Source organism: Notolabrus celidotus, chromosome 1, assembly GCF_009762535.1.
Source record: "Notolabrus celidotus isolate fNotCel1 chromosome 1, fNotCel1.pri, whole genome shotgun sequence".
Classification (NCBI taxonomy): Eukaryota; Metazoa; Chordata; class Actinopteri; order Labriformes; family Labridae; genus Notolabrus; species Notolabrus celidotus.
Genome location: NC_048272.1, coordinates 14,993,419 through 15,006,855, shown reverse-complemented (window position 1 = coordinate 15,006,855; position 13,437 = coordinate 14,993,419). Strand labels below are relative to the sequence as shown.

Genomic DNA, 13,437 nt, shown 5'->3' with positions numbered 1-13,437 from the left:
TTTCAGAATGGGAACTAACCAAAGACCATATAGACTAAACATCTCAGTGATGTCACTGAAGAGGTTTTTTAAACCCATCAATGGGTTGGTCGTTGGGATGGTCACCCCATACAAAATGCTGACGCAATCTAGGAAAAGAAGGAAGGAAAAGGAAAAGAGGTAGAACTGAGGCAGGTGTTCAGCCTCCTGGCACACAACTACATCGCAACTGTCTGTCAGTCGACTCAGCCAAATCTATGCATAAGTCTTAGCCTTTAAGTAATCAAAATAGAGTTTCAAGTTATATAGAAAAATCCCTCGTCATACAAATGAATGAAATAAGAAATTAGCTATTAAGACTAAATTTTTTGTGTGTTTGTGTGTGTGTGTGTGTGTGTGTGTGTGTGTGTGTGTGTGTGTGTGTGTGTTTAATTCTACTGCTGAAATGGGCATTTCAATATCTGTGTGAATGAGTCTTCCTGAGCTTTTAGGGCAAGCCTAAAGTGGACACACAAAGAACTGCAGTTCTTTTGCAGTTCTGAATTGACTCTACTTTTCATCACTGGGGTTGATATACCAATGGATGACATCAAAGTTGCATTGTCACATTCTTTGAAATAGTCTTTCGTGAGGATCAATGTGTGAATAAAACAGCACTGTTGTCTCATTGTTTTAATCCTGTTATGGATAAATTCGTAGGCTTCGGAAAAACTGACAACAAAAAGATGCCTCACTTCTAATGTGTGTGTTTGAGGATGTGCCCACACCTGTTTGGGTTTTCTCACAATCTTGTCTGTGATAATACTCAAACGAAAGAGATTAATGCATTACACCAGGTAGCTATTTCATCTCTATGCACATAATTTCCTAAACATTTTTTTGATGTGTTAAATTACCTTTTTTTACTACACCAATGCTTGGAGCTGTTTGCCACTAATCAGTGCAGAAGTTATGCTTGGAGATGAAAGGAAACATGGAGTCATAAAGTCAACATTATAGCTTCAAAGACTGCTAGCAGCTCAAGATATCTACAACAAACAATTACTCATGATTACCAGCACTTAGGCAGAGAATATAGTCATTTCCACATGAAGGCTTAAAATGTGGATTTGTGGAGCAACAGTGTTTAAGTCATTATTTCTCACTCAGTGTAGTATATTTGTCAACAGTGTGCGTTCAAAAGCCTCTGGCAAGAAATACGCTGGTGCATCTCCCCATTTAGTCACACATTTTAGTTAAAGCTCAGCCTACAGCTTATAAAACTTTAAGGTCTTCCTTTTTAGAAACAAGCGTATACTTGCCTTTTAGCATGTGAGCGCATTTCTTTTCATGCTATAAATAATTTCACTTGCAGGGCGAGGAAAATAAAATGAGAGACACTCCCGGGTGCCATAGGTCCTCAAGGACAAGGAGTCCGTCTTTGTCTCCATCCCTCTGGCCGATGCTATGGGTAATTACTGACAGCTGGTGGTGTCCACCAAAGGTCATAGCTGTAGCCTTTCCCAGAGACCTGTCATGCTACTGTCCAGCCGCATAATGGCCGTATGCTAATGATGCTAATTAGCAGGAAGTGTCAGAGCACTGTTTGTTTCCTGTCATCAGACAGAGCTCCTTGGGGGGGGGGCATTATCATTAAAGTCACCCGGTCATTAAATCAGACAGCTTAGATCACCGTCCTGTTGCTGTCACCTATGGCACTCCTTTGTTCTCCCCGTATTCGGTTATTAGCTGTTCATCTTGCATGCTAACATATAAATAGCAAATGATGCAGTATTCTTCCTGGCCTTTGACACTTGTAAAACAAATGAGGATGTACCATTTTGCAGATATCTTAAACAACTGGTGAAAAATTTGCTTGGAGGTAAAAATATCCTCAGGTACGCTTGAACAGGGTGCAAGAGCCAAGCTGCAACCTCCAGGGATGAAATAGATAGGGCCAAAACCCCAAACAAGCCACCTATTTTTTTTCCCCACTTTACAGCAGAATTCATCATTTTTACTGAGGGGTAAAAAAGGTTTGGATGTTCTGAGGAGATTTCTCTGGGTGTGATCTTTTAAAAACTCAAATGAGGCTTATAGTCATGCATAATAAGTGGCCTGGTTGCTTTGAATAACAGATGAGTACTCCAAGCTTACACATTGGCATATTCAATCACCAATCTAGATATCTCCACTATTTCTTTTTTATTGTCATCTTTGGAGATTCGTTTCATGTTCACGGCTCATAACCACAAGCTGTAAGTAACATAATACAGCATGTTATGTAAAAAAGGTAATATATAATAGAGAGCTAGTATTGAAGCTAGTTGCTACCCTGAGATGTTTTCCTTAAAGGCACAACGTTCAGGGTTTTGAGGGATAATAAAAATTAGGCTGACATAATGAAAGGTGAAAATGAATATAACAGGTCCTCTTTAACCTGCTAAGGCACAAGCCAATGATTAGCCACAGGCCTACATTGTGTAACTTTGATAACTTGGTCTCACATCCCCTCTCTCTTTTCCAGCATCACCCTCTCATCCAAATATAGTTCATTGTGGCTCAAGAAAACCAATGTTGCCTGGCCAAGATGCTGAACACCTGAATTCAAAAAGGCAGTATTCACACTGGTGGATGATGTCACAGCGAGGGTGTCCATTGCACAGGCTTTAGTGCAGTACACACTAAAATGGACAAACAAATGGATGGATTAGTGTTTTTTTCCTCTACGCGAAACCAAGAAAATGAGAGCTCTGGTAGTGTCAACAACACCATGTGGTTCTCGGTTAAATACGAATATATTGCTGCTCCAAGGGGATTCATAGCAGCGCATATTAACTAGACTGGAATGAGCTTTTAATTCATATTCTAAGTCATATCATACAGTCATTACCTCAGCCAAATAACGGTACACAGCAGACTGATCCTTGGAAGATGGAGATATGCTGCATCCCAGTTAGGGGATGAGTGAGATATCATTCTTATCGCACTGAAAACATAAGGCTGTATAGAGGCTGGGGATTTTCATTACTGACAACAGGCAGGGGTCTGTTAATTCTGCCTACCTGGTTGGCCCCACTGCTGTGGGTCCAACAAAGCCATTTTCCTTCATGGGATTACTCCCTTATCTTAATTTTCCCCAGGTAACAATCAGTTTGATGCTCAGCTGTTTCTGGGTATCCGGGCTGCCAGCAACGTCAGGTGGCTTGGAAGGACTATATAAATGCAAATGCTTCTTTATTGTGTTTATATTAAAAAGAGAAGTGAAGCAGGGAGTTTGGCACTTGGGCGCTTATTAAAGCTCTAGCTTGCATCAGTGTTTTCAGCGGGAGAAGTCATTACTTACTGTATTTGCTGGCATGGTTGGTGTCTCACTTAAGCAGATTCTGCTGTTGATGGACTTGTGGGGATTCAATAAAAATTATTGACTTTCTCAGATTGGAATGTAATGCATATTGCAGATAGGAGGAGTATGTCTAATGGGGAGAAGCCACAGATATTCATTAGCTTAAGAGTTGTTTTCTCTCACAAATGAAAACTTCAATCACAGATTGCTCTCAGAAGAGACGGCGAGGACTGTAGCAATAATAATTCTAAGTTCCAAAATACACAAGTTTGTCTCTTTTTATTCCCCCTTATGGCACCTTTGTTTGGGCTTCGATTACATAGTTATTAAGGTTATACAACAAAAGTCATAATCTTTGGTATCCATGCAACATCACTGATGAAACTGTGTAGTAAAGTCATGCATACCTTGTGTTATTGTTCGGTTATTGTTTTCTGTTCAAACTACATCAAAAATACAGTTTAGCTTTGACACAGCAGTCAATTAACCAATTAGTCATTGCCTGATGACAGTCCAGCCTCTAAGGGTGATGGCAGTTTTTTAGGGCTTGTATTATAATCAGTTGCTATTTGGATACATGATGACGTTTTTTTTGTGTGCGCTGGTTATTGACAAGACTGGTATGTAGATCGATATTTATTACTGTTGATTATAGCCTTAATCGGCAGGACTCTTGTGTTACATTACATTTGATTGTCCATTTAAATGTCGAAATAATGACTCCAGAAGTCATTGTTGTGTCTTCATTTTTATATTTAGTTGAAAATATACTTCTTAAATCATCTTCATAAGCACCAGTACACTACAACCTGCAAGTTGCCCTTTAAAATCCAAGTAGCAACTTACAGTCTGAATCAGGATCAGAATGGGAATTGGGTTTATGGCGAAGTAGGTGTAAACATATGAGGTTTTGTCTTATTTTTTTTGGTGCAAAAACTTTGAACACAATTGCAGCAGAGAAAAAATACATGAGCAAGAAGCTATTTCACAGCAATAATAGAATACGATTCTTTTTAAATTGACGAAATTATACCATCTGTATTCACAAAAAAGGGATAAAATGTGTAGAAAAGTTGCAGGGGAGAGCAGTACATTTGTGCACAAAAATTGAAAATGATGGTTGGTGCAAAAGTCAAACAGTATATAAATTAGACACAGTGTCACAAACATAACTTCAATCTTGTGTGCGCAACTCTTGATGGATACAGTTGCAGCTGGAACTAAGGGACAACAGAAACTGTAGGGTTTATAAAGATTAAAAAATGAAAACGGAAAAATTGAAGTCAAACAATAGCCACATGACTCTATGGTCTGCCTCTCTTGCCCTCCATATGATCTATTTTCTTACTGTACATTAAATAGAGCCCACTGCAACACAACTGAAAGGTACTTTTGGACTACAAAAAGGAACAAGAAGTGGCACCAAAAATCTTGTCACTTATCTGCATTATTATGCATCCTTTTGTAAATATAAGTTTGTAGTGATTAGCCAGGACTTTATGTTCTCACATATCTGTGTAAAGGCTGTGTATTTGTTGCAGTGTACTGACATTATGAGGGATTTTTCTTCCAGGTGAAAAGCAAATTTCTTAAAGCAAAATAGTGCAGCTGTCAATCCAAGGACATGAGCCAAACAGCTTTTTTCAGCTTGGTTATTTTAAATCTTTAAACATATAAAACCTCTAAATGATCAGACCTGATACATATTTAGCCTCCTCACTATTCATGCTTCTATTGCATCTACTTAAGACGAAGCTAATGTATGCAGCCTGCGGCTATTTGCATTGTTCGTCTCATCATCAAAACAACACTAAAGGAGAAAAGTCAGCATTGTTCTAATTTTCATTATGCTAATTTTCAACAAAAACACAAGTGATTTTCAGTATAATAATGTGATGATGTGACAGCGAATCATAATTTTTGCTGTTTTCTGGCATTCTGCAAAGTATTTATGAGAGCTACACTGTTTCCCTCACAGTGTCTTGGCTCAGCATGGGGCTCTAGACAGGGTTAAAACAGCTCGTAGCTGTGCAAGTGTAATGAGGATGTGGCTTTGTTATTCACTTAATCTCATAGCAACGTAAAATGCCTCAGACATAATTGGGGTTGAATGGCAGCAGTTTATCTAACTTTATTAAGCACTTCTTTGGTGCAGTCAATACTTCTATATTTCCATTGTTAAAATATGTTAACTCCTTTTTAAAATCCCACCAGGTATGTGAGATGAATGGCTAATTATGTAAAGTAAATTATCTCTAGTTACAGTAATTAGCGTTAAGAAGGTACTTCTTCCCATTCGTGTCTGACTGAGTGTAACACTTGCTTTGCCTCACGCTGCTGCTGCTGACACATTTTCATGCTGGGAGGAACATAAAGGAAGCAAAGTCATTCCTAAATAATAACATAGCAATACTGTCTGTGTTGCAAATGATGTTAAAGTGGTGTACAATTTTCCTTGAAGGATAAAGTAAATAATATTCAGATGAAAACTAAGCCCGGGACCATCTGTGGTGAAATGGAGTGAGCAGCAGGGTTGTTTTGGGGGCGTGGAGGATTCGATGGAGGGTGTGTGACGATGGCTATATACTTAGATTTATGCATGAGTTTGGTTTAATGGTATCAACACAGGCTGTCGGAATGGCTTCCCACACCATTTCAGCACTCTGGGAGAGATGGTTCAATTACTGTGAGGGGAGCCGTAGGAGTGCGCCACGTGTGAGACACTAGACTGACAGCTATTTAAGAGGCAGCCTCGTAAAAGAGATTTGTGCCTATCTCAGCTGGTGCCGTACTCAAGCGGGCTTCAGTGGAGGGGTCTAACGGCTGCAGCACTGAGCCTTTCTCCCGCACCGACCCGCCTTAATCTGCAGGACTGAGTGCTCCCCGCCTGCATTATGGATCATTTAGTAAAGCCATAAAAGCTGAGGTGTTTTCACATGAAAAGTTATTTCTTCACTACTTCTACTGTGATTCATTCCTCTCTCATCCACATAAATGCCCCAGGAGAGAGAGGTGGGGATGAAGAGAGAGAGAGAAAGAAGGGAGAGAATGAAGTATAAAGAGGAAGAAAAATCTGTTATGTCATAAAAGCCAATGGCCTGCTTACATTGATCCTCTCCAAGATCTCTACAAGGATTTGGGGATATTTCTCATCTCCACCGAGGGCTTGTAAATCTAATCTTTGTTTGCCTTTGAACTGGTGTCATTTAATGGATGGGATCATTTTGTGTTTTGTAGACAATAATGTGGGTCAATGTGGCATGTCGACTTTAAATCATAACCTTGCATAATTTGTGAGCATTTCTGTCGAGACCCAAAAAGAGTTGTCGGCTCTTAATGTAGGAGAACAAACAGCACGTACAGATGCTTTTGATGCAGTTCGAAATCTGATCAAATAAAAGCCTTCTCCCTACTAATTGAGTCCTATGCAATTGTAGTAAGCACTTAAGAATGATATAAAGTTGTTTCAATCCAATTCGAGTGATTTTCATTCAAGTTTCTTTGCATTCTCCTGAAGCAGGTTTTGAATTAAGAATGGTTATGTTCAGGTATATATTGTGTAAAAAATAATTGAATCCAATTATAGATAAAGTCACAAATTTGGCTGTAAACACTAAAGTGTCATCCTAGGACCAAGTATTGACATCCTTGGCTAGCTTAGCCAGGGTTGTTAAAGGGATTGTTCAGTGTGACCGCTGCAGACAGTGTCAGCTCTGCTATGCAATTTAGCTACATTTAAGAAACTCAGACCCAAGCTCTAAAAAGGAGACATGTTTGAGCTGAGAACTCTCAGACAGGAGGGGGGAACTTTTGCACCAACTAGAGAGCAGGAGAGATCCCGCGTTACCTGGTGATTCAAACAGAACCCCATCTCCACCTCAGACCACATGCAAAAAACCTTGGAATTATTTTTGAAAGTGATTCAAGTTTCAACACACAGGTCAACTCTGGTCAGGTCCAGCTGCTTTCCACTCAGAACCATATCCAAAATCAGGCATTTCTAATCACCCTCTGATCTAGAAACTGTCATCATCCATGCAGGCTGGACTACTGCATCTCACTCTACAGTGGTATTTATAGAACAACCATTTCCCATCTTTAACTAGTTCAAAATGCTGCTCCCCTGTTATGAACATGGACAAAGAAATGTCACCATATCACCCCCAACTTTGCCTCCTTGCATTGGCTCCTCGTTTATTTCAGAATTAAGTTCTTCGGATTGTTAACAAATCCCTCCAAGCGCTTGCCCCTACAAATATCTCAGAACTTCTCAATCCTTGCATCGCCACAAGTCCCCTCAGATCCGCCCAACATGGCTTACTGCTGTGCTCGGTTTGAGGAAGAAAAGCAACCATGGAGGTCATTAGTCCAGGAAACTCTGTTGAGGCTTTTAAGAAACACCATAAGATCAACTTTCATTCCCTTGCTTTTCATTGTGTTCAACTAAGTTTCTATTTATATTGTCTGTTTTTTTTCTGGCATCTGTATAACCTCTGTCTTTCCTTGTGAAGCACCTTGGTGCAGAACTTGATTTGCCCTTAAAGTGCTTTACAAATGAAACAAACTTGAGCTTTAAAAGAAGCTCTGATTTATTTTCATGGTCAAAGAAAATGTCTGCATTGGAACTATTACACTGTTACTGCAGCAACATGCAGTTTGTCAGAGGGACTTAAAAGGAGGGGCAAGCAATGATTAAACACATCAAATCTCATAGCTCATTTAAAAAACAGAGAAAATTTCAGAGTAATGCAAAACACAGCAGTGTCGTTATCAGCTATGCTGTGGCTGTAAACATTGGTATCAGTGTCAGCCCTGAATTTCATACAATCGGTGCATCTCTAGAAAAAATGGTAAAAACTGAAGCCCTAATGTATATTCAGGTGAGATATCAACACTATCTTTGGAGACAGTGTCTTCTAAGAGGAAACTGAGGACACTGTCAATGATTCCCTGCTCCATTGCATCTGTAAAATAACGAAAAAGTGAGAGATTAAATCAATTTCACCATTGCAAATTTATTGCACTGCTGTTGTCACACACATCTTCCATGCATCGTCACACACTGAATCGTGAGCGCACTCTCTGTCTGTCTCACTCCGTTTGTTCCCCCCTCCCCTACACACACACAGCGTCGTACACATGACCACACGTACAGATCAGCCTGTATCAATTATGTCAAGCACTGTGCTTGAGCACATAATGGTGGATGTTACTGGTCATATACAGAAAGGTGGCTGGCAGAGGGTATTGATTGTGAGTTGCTTCTGCCTCGTCGCATTGCCCCGTCCTGTGATCCTGCTGCTCCAAATGTCTCATCTTCCGTTAGCATGACAGGCCCCGGCTGTCCTAATGGTGACTGCGGCAATTTGCAGCCTCCTGGGCAACCTCTCGCTGGACCATAGCAACAGGGAGGGTGATGATTACTTTAATCCCCTCGTGGACTCCTCACATTACATACTAAAGGAAGAGGGAATTTATCTTTGCTGACTATGCTGAGGGGGAAAGCAGGGAAGAGAGAGAGAGAGGAGAGAGAGGAGGGTCGACAAGGCTAAGAGAAAATCGAAGAAAGTTCGTCCACAAATGTATCCCTGACTAAATGGTTTTGTTGCATTTAAGCATAAAATCAAATCTACAAAAACCTTTTAGGTTTTGATTTTTAAGGCATGACGTCCTGTGTGTGTACTGGTCATTTGCCAGAGCAACACTGTGAAAAGTGATATTGCAATGCTTCAAAAGGTTATAAAAGGTGGTCTGATATTTGTCAACCACATGTTATTTCTCAGATTTTGCATGCAAACATTAATGCAAAAAGTTGAGTGAACTAAATATAAAATAAGCAGATTTCTCCCATGCTGCTCTATGGCCTGTTAGTCCTGTCAATCTCTGAATCTCAGGATGGTGTTTTTCAAATTACCTGTCCCCTCGATGTTTTGTGCAATGGCAAACCTGCCCTCACAGACACTTTTAAGAAGATTTTCAAAGTAAGGCGCTGTCATGGTTATGCTATCGCTTGATGCAAGGAATCAATAGTTTCCATCAAAAAGGGAACTTAGTCCAAAGAAAGACCCCCACAACACTTTTAGATGAAAATGATCCCTAAAAATGCACAGGGTGTTGTGACATTTACGGAGATAGCATGCCTTGAAGTATAGAGTAGCACAAGACAGCCTCTGTCCCTGGCATTTGTTTAACAGATTAAAGTGCAGAACAATGTCTAAAAACGTATCTCTGTTGTTTAATGCCTGATGTGGTTTGTTAATTTCTCCGTCCTGATTTCCGACTGTGTCTTTGATAGAGCTTTGAATGAATGCAAGATCAAGGCTACCATGGGGCTACTTTGAACTCTGTCTGTGGAGCTTTATGTTTGGCAATTCTCCACTGCATCAGCTCATGTCATTAGTTGATAATAGCTTCGGATAGTGGTCAGGATAGTGGTCAGCTTAATGTCTGTTATCAGACTGCTATTTGCCTGCCCGCTGCTCTTTGGACACTGTGCACTGACTTGTCAGTCAGTGTTACCTGAGGTTAGAGGCGACAGCACAGATGTCGTGTCGTTCCACATCTCTGCCACTCTGAGGTCCCGAGGTCTTCTCTAATGGAACCACATCAATCACAGGATTAGCTCAGTGGAAACGTCACCCTGTTGTGATTCCACTATCAAGAGCTGCCCCTCTCAGCCACATTTCCACCCGACTCCCTGTTGTTGCCTAACCTTTGAGTGCCAGGAAAGGATGTCTGCCTGAGTGACTAAATGGTTTCAAAACCCAACAAACTGTGTTACTTTGTCAGTCAGCTCACATAAAGATGGAAAAAAACCCAGATTGTTGGAAGATGTCTTAGTATTCATGTTGTAACACAATGTAATACGGGCTTCAAATTGGAAAAGGCCTGTCTTTATTACTTCAGTATTGGCTGGTTGTGTGGAGCGTAGGCACTAGCTTGAGGTACCACTGTGTCACTGCCAATAATGTCTTTGCTATACGCTAGGAACTGTGTCTCAAAGCATTATCCATTCAGTGCTTAACCATGGAAGTAACCTAGCAGTTGGGCTCTGTAGTATTGTCAAGTAGCATCCAAGTTTTACATTACTCTCTGAGTTTTTTGAGTCCTCGCTCAAAGACACATGAATATTTTAACACTTACCATGACTGGGGGAAGCAGAATAGAAATAGATGGATCCAATTGAAATATTAATGATTAGGCTTTCTAAAATGTATACACTGTGTCAACATTTCATCCTATGGAAGCCACCAGGTACAGGCATATAAACACCTTGAAACCTTTAATATAAAGAGAGTGGCAAATTCAGAGCCTAAGCTGCTGTGATCACATAATAGTGGTCTGCGACAAACGCTGCCTCAAGGTAACAAAAATAATATTTCCCCATCCCTGCTTAATTCTAGTCACCTACATCTTGTAATGCCTCAACAGGGATGTCTATGATATTTCTTTGAATAAATACACACACTGAACCACAGGATGTGCCTATCCATCTGTCTCTAAGATAAGCCTGAACTCAGAAATACATAAAAATATCATTATACAAATATTTCATTATGTTCGTCTATCTTAAGAACCCAATTTAAAGACAGGTCCCACTTGTCTCTATCACTTCTTTCGTATCTATGCCTTTTGCTGAGAACAAATTTCAGGCTGAGTTCAAATAAAGGTGTAGCAAGACAAAAAAAAGGGTGTATGCCTATTCTTGAAATGAGAAGCTGATTAAAAAAATAAAACTGCACATAATTAGAGAACATCAGTCAAAGTAACACAACAGAAAAAAACAAAAATAAACTCAAAAAATTTCGCCCAATGCTATCAAATATGCATAAAATAAATCTCTTTTCTTTTATTTAGTCAGATTTTAACATTTAACACAGACATAAAACAGGAAAAAATATTCAAAGATATCTGTCATATGATGACAAAAATATCAGTTATAATAGTACAAAAGAAAAGAAAATTCTGTGGGGAAACTTGAGGCTCTCCTTGGTCGACAAATAATGGTTTTTGAAGGCTATAATCCCCCAAATTTAAAAGGCAACAGCTGTTCATCCGGTGCCTCTCAACAAGGATAGAGCCAACATACACCACAAACCGTATATACCACTCCATAAATCCACAGCTGCATACAATATTAGGCCCACATCACATAATCATGCTCCCATGACCACCACAATCTGCTGCGATGTTTTTGATGGATTAACTCTAATAATAAAACAGAGTCTTATCTGACTACAGTCACATATATGATTCTCTTGAAGCACTACAAAGAGCCTGCCTTGTCATCTATTCATCATTTTCCTTTTTTATGAGAGTAATAAAGCAGCCATTGAAGTTTTCCACACCACTGACACACAGATTCAATCTCTATATAGATGATCAACTGATGTCCATCAGGCAATTCTTTCCAAATGAATTATTCTCTGGAGGAGCTGTGTCTTGGTTGTTAAGTTGTAACCTTCAATACAAAGGTTTGATCCCAGCTCCTACAGTCCAAATGTCAAACTGTCCTTAGGCAAGACAGTGAGACTGGAAAATTGTTTCCAGTGGCACGGCCTGCTGAGAGTGAATGTCTACAAATGGGGTTGGGTAATACCAAGGCCTACAGAATTAACTTGTTAATCATGTGCTATTCTGTCCCGTTTTGCCACAAAATAAGGAGGCTTCTGCCACATCTTCTTGCTTTCTGCTGCCACCACAATGGAATATAAAGGCCTCACTGCACTTCTGACACATTGGCACATAAATAGAATTCAAATCTTACAGTACAGAAGAACTACAGAAGTAGTTTAAGTTTGAGCTACCACCAATGAGTGAAGCATACAGGTGCAGCTAATGTTAGCGTACAATTGCATCTCAAAACTTAACACTATTTTGGTGTGTGAGAATTGCTACAGACCTGTGTGATAAAACTAAATTGAAGACGTTACCAACACAGCTTTCTAAAGGGATGGCCACTGACTTAAAAAAAAACAATACATTTCATAGAATATGTTCTTTGAAGCTATCTTGTACTTCAAGTCACGGTTTTGGATCACACCGGTGTAGCAGTGTAGCATTCATTTGAATAATCTGAAAGACAAGATCATAAACTCAATTTTATTGCATTTACTTGACTGCCAAATCAAGACACTGCTAAGAGTTACTTTACATTGTTAATATGGACTTCATAAGTGTTATGAAATGCAAATTCATGCCATTTTAGACATTTGATTAAAAATGCGATTAGTTATTGAAATTCAATAATTAATCGCATTTTGAGAAGTTAAGCGTTCAACAGCCCACTTTAACTCTGATGCTCACTTAACATAGCAGCCTGCCATTAGTGTATAAATGTAGTGTTAATGGTTGAATGTGGCATGTGATGTAAAAGCACTTTTAGTGGTTAGATAGACTAGAAAAAGTGCTTCATAACTACAGTCCATTTATTATTTACCATTTATTCTACCTGTGAACAGACTGCCATTAAATCACACATCAAACATATACCGTCCAGTTCATGTCACTTTCAGTACCAAAGAGATGGAAGCTCATTTGCTGGCAACAGCCTAATTTATCATATGAAACTCGTATCCTCTTATCTTTAGAATTGTTTATTAGTTAGTTCAGTGATGACTTCAAGAAGGTGCTACACTGGCCAAGAACTAATAATGTTGAACAAATAAAAAGTGAACTGTTCTAGCAAATGAGATGAATTTTATGATGAAATGAGCTTTGGGGTGGTGGGAACAGATTCTTCTGTAAACTGTGGGCAGAATCATGAAGATAAATGTATCTAGTCTGCAAGACAGTGAGTCCACAGTCACCCAAAATGTCTACTCCTTAAAGGTATGTAAGACATGTAATACTGTTAATGCCTTTACATTATTTGGTGCTGACCTCTAAGCTGTCCTTTGTAGTTTGACGTTAATAATGGTCTTTAATAGTTGTCTAAAAAATGAGGTTACACACCCTTTGAATGGTTCCACATTATGCAACTTTAAGTGGTCTGGGATAATGTTATTGGGACTTTTTGAATGACACAGGGCCCTTTGCCAAAGATGAATTTGAGGTCGTTAATAATGGAAGGTTGGGTGTTCTAAATGGAAAGACCTGTACCTCTCTAACATTACCGTAAAAATGGACATGAA

General features: G+C 39.5%; 1 protein-coding gene across 4 annotated transcripts in view; it reads right to left on the bottom strand.

Annotated features, from left to right (window-relative positions):
• The window catches only part of LOC117819899 (cadherin-22-like), a 357,260-nt gene that overhangs the window by 73,598 nt on the left and 270,225 nt on the right, over nucleotides 1–13,437 (bottom strand). The gene's annotated exons all lie outside the window — the stretch shown is intronic.